Source organism: Chrysochloris asiatica, unplaced genomic scaffold (genome assembly GCF_000296735.1).
Source record: "Chrysochloris asiatica unplaced genomic scaffold, ChrAsi1.0 scaffold00505, whole genome shotgun sequence".
In the NCBI taxonomy this organism is placed as follows: Eukaryota; Metazoa; Chordata; class Mammalia; order Afrosoricida; family Chrysochloridae; genus Chrysochloris; species Chrysochloris asiatica.
Window position 1 is genome coordinate 230646 of NW_006409023.1, and position 4596 is coordinate 235241.

The window sequence follows — 4596 nt, forward strand, 5'->3', positions numbered from 1 at the left end:
CAGGTCTATCTCTAGGTCATTTGTCTCAGACATTTTATCCTGTTTCTGGACATGTGCTGATATGGTCATCTGCTTTTGCTTCTTGGACATGTTTAGTGTTTATCTGTGGCCTTAATACTTAATTGAGTATGAGTTTTGGTATTTTTTATGCTTTCTGATTGCTTCCAGGGAGATGTGATCAGGATGTGGACTTCCCTTTTCACTTTTCTTATTGCTTAACTCAGAGTAACTTTCAGAGGTATTGTCTGCCTCTCTGGTGCATGGCATTTGGTATTGGGTTTTGCCTGGATTTTGGTGTTTTATTGGGTGTGGTAGTAGCTTGACTACATGGCAGCAGTTGCTGTCTCTTCTTGCATAATATAGGGAGAGAAAGAGTCCATCAAAGATAAAAGGGGGAACATAAAACAGCAACACAAGAATAAATAAAATAAAACCAAAAATCACCCAACAAACACTAGATTATATACTGTAGTCTATAATCGCAGAAAAAGGAGAGGAGGGAGAGAAAGAAAAAAAATCTGGAGCCTTATATGCATATGATTTTATTGTCTTCTTTCAGCTTCTTGCCTTCAAGGCAGCTTGATAAATTTCAAGGCGCCACTGTTTGTTTTTATGCTGTACCTCATGATTTAATTTTCAGCCTGTTTTGTTTTTAAACCTTTTTTCCTTCTCCACATCACTTTTTCTATCCTTTTCCCTATTAAAAAACAGTTCAAGGATGGCTTTTAGGCTGCCTATAGCTTTAAATTCTGAGAGTATCTGTGTGCATGTGTAATAGAAGAAACCAGCAGTGGTGGGGGTTGGGGAGTGTCTTCTCAGTCAGAAACCTCTTCTAGTCACCACAATGGAAGTGCACAAAGAGTTTGTGACCAATGAACAGATACCAAAAAATAAAAAAAATAAGAGCAAAGACAAATTGACAAAGTGTATTGTCCACCTTTGCTCCAAGGTTCCCATGGCGTTTTTCCGTGGTGGGTCTGCTCCCCCACTTGGTCTTACCATTTGGTCTCTATCAAGTTGTCAGCTTCTGGCTGCTGAGTTTGGCAGATTCAAAAGTATGCGATTTCTTACTTCTGCTACAAGTTCCATTAGCTATAAGTTTTCAGACTTTTAAAATACTCCTACCTATGTGGTTCACAGTTTTGGAGCTCTGCTCTGAAGTGCTTCATCTGGTATTCTGTGATTTTGTTGATGGTGAACTTCACTGCACTTCTACCCTATCCACCATCAAGCTCTGCCTTCCCTTTCCTGTCTTTTAAATAACCTGTTGCTTTATTCATAAATCATGTTTCTGATGTCTTTCAACACTCTTCTTGTCTTTGGTCATTGGTGACTAATGCACCAAATCTTTCCTTTCACTTAAATTCATATGGAATCAATTCAGGATCGTAGTTTGACTCTTGCAGACTTTTTTTAACTTCAGTGTGTACTTGCATGTGAGAAATTCGTGGTTTGTCCACAGATTGCCCCTGGCCATGTTTGGTTTATCATATTGAGCTTTTCCATCTTCTCTTCCCACAGATATAGTTAATTCAATTCCTATATTCCATCTGGTGAGATCATGTATATAATCACATTTTATATTAATACAGAAAAGGTATTTTCAATTAATAAGTTATTGATATTGCAAAATTCTATCATGTGATCTCCAGCATCCTTTCTTTCACCATGGCTATATTTTCCAATCACAGGTTCTTTGTCTTTGTTTTTAGCTTTTGCATTCCAGTCATCAATAACCATCAATGCATCATGAACTGCTGGTAGTTTCGAACTGATGACCCTTGAGGTTGGCAGCCCGACTTGTAGCCACTACGCTACCAGAGCTCCTTAAAAAAAAAAGAAATAGAACGCATAAATATGAACATCCTAGGCATTGCTATTGTTGTTTTTGAATACCGTTGAGTCAGTTCTGACCCATAGCAATCTGTATAAGGTTTCTGAGGAGGCCTTCATGAGCTTGAGGCACCGATCTTGGGGTTCAAACAACTTTGCAGTCCAGCACATTAACCCACAGCACTACACGAAGACTCCATTAATAAGCTGAAATTGACTAGTATTAACCATTTTGACAATCACATGGCTTACTTTTATTAAAATAACAAATTGAAATAGAATGGTATCACATTCATCATGATGAAGAACATTTCAAAATCTGTTTTGAAGTACAATGCAGTCTGTTGCAGGATAATATCCTTAAATCTACAATAAGACCAGTTGATGCAACTATGATTTAAGTTTTCACAAGAATCACTAAATCCAGTGGTGATGAAACTAAAGAATTCTACAAATTTCGTTGATACATTTGAGCCCATTGTTGAAGTCATAATACCAAAGTTGTTTGTTGTTGTTAAATTCTGTCTAGTTGGTTCTGACATTGCTACCCCATATAGGTTTCCGAGGAGTTACTTGAATCGCCGACCTTGCAGTTCAAACGGCTCATTAACTCACAGTGCCACACCAGGACTTCCATGATATCAATACACTTCATTAATTATTTTCCTCTTTCTGTTTAACCCTCTTCTTACTAGCAATATGCCTAATATGCAGCATTATGCAGTTCTTCTTGAATCAGTTTTTCCGTCTTCCTTAATCACTGGGTTCTTTTCACATACAATTGAAAATCTATGGCTTTGCTAAAGCATACTTTATTCCTCAAAATGACATCTTTGCTCTTTAACACATTAAAGATTTATTTTGTAGCAGATAAGCAATTGTTGTTAAGTGACATTAAGTGAGTTCTGTCTCATAGTGACCCTATATAGGATTTTTGAAGAATGGCTGTCAGGTTTGAACTCTTGACCTTGCAGTTAGCAGTCCAGCTATTATCCTACAGTGCCACATTATGACAATACAAGTAGTTTGATAGCTTGACTTCTGTTTTCATTCCATTAATCATGGATCCAAGTAAAATGAAATTTTGACGACTTAGTATTTTCTATATTTATTATGATGTTGCTGATTAGTCTACTGAAAATATTTATTTTCTTTATGTTAAAGTGTAAACCTTTGATCTGCATCAATAAGTACTTTAAGTCCACTTCATTTTCAACAAGCAGTGTTGTGTCATTTTCCCATATCAGGTTCTTAATGAGTCTTCCTTCAATACTGATACTGCATTCTTTTTCATATATGCCAGCTTTTCAGATTATTTTATCAGTATTCAGATTGAACAACTATAGGGGAAAAAATACAGTTCTAATGTACACTCTCCTAATTTCAAATCATGCAGAACTCCTTCTTCAGTTTAAATGACTGGTTCTTGGTCAGTTTTAAGGTTTCTCATGACCATAGTTATACGTTCTGAAATTCCCATTATTTGAAATGTTAGTCATAATTTATTATTATGAACATATTGAAATGCTGTTCAATTCAGGCATTTGCAAAGAATATTGAATACACTATGGGTGCTAGTTGAACAAACAATCTGTTTTGGAAGGAGTAGATCCAGAATGCTCCTAAGAAGCAAGAATGGCAAGATTTTGTTTTAAATACTTTAACCATTTTGTTAGTAAGGACGAGTCTCTGAAGAAAACCATCATGCTTGAAAAGGAAGAAGACATTAAACTAAACAGACTAAGACTGTGGCTGCATCAGTATGCTCAAGACTAGCAATGGTTGTAAGGATGGTACAGGACTGGTTAGTGTTTTATTCTATTGTACATAGAGTTGTGTTGAGTCAGAATCTACTTGGAGGAACCTCACAATAACATCTCTGCTCACTGAGAATACTTTCTTTTGCTGTTACTCATTCAGCACAAAGGAAGAGAAACAACCAGTTTTGCTAATCTACTCCAGCAGAAAGACCACATCTGGATAGCAGCTGTAACCAGATTCACTACCCAATTAAACTGATGATTAGCTGCTGTCATTCTTTAAGTCCCATCTGTCTTTTGAGTCAGCTGAAGTGAATAATTAAATGTAGATGTGTTAGACATCACACTTTAGTGTCTTTCAAGGTTTTAATGTGGCCAAATCACTGAAGCTCCACAAAGGATTAGCTAATTTTAGCTTTTGTTTTTGTTATTATTTTTATGGAGAGTAAGAGCTACAAGTTACCATTTGTACTGGCTTCCAAATAATTCCAAAATAAGATCCATTTATTTGTTTAAAATTTTGAAATTCTTAGAAATTACAATGAGGAGATATGTAATATGCTTTGGCATATTTTGTAGCAGATGGGACACAATCATAATTATCACCTAATTCCCTTAAGCTATCACACTGACTTATAAACTAGAGTATCATCTTTGGTTCATAGTAATTTGTAATAGTTCAGATCCACAACTAGTATTTCCTTGAAGTGTTGGTATTTTCATTTACATATCCAATGACCTTGATAATTATCAAGAATGTTTTAATAATGGCTAAGAGGAATAAGATCGATTTCAGATTGAAGAAGTTGGTAGAATTCTTCTATTTCATCTTCACTGGCTTTTGTGGTTAGTGCATAAATTTGAATAATAGTGGTATTAACTAGGCTTCCCTGTAGGTGCATGGATATTATCCTATCACTTACAGCATTGTACCTTATGACTGATCTGGATATGTTCTTTTTGACGATGAATGCAACACCATTCCTTTTCAATTTGTCATTCC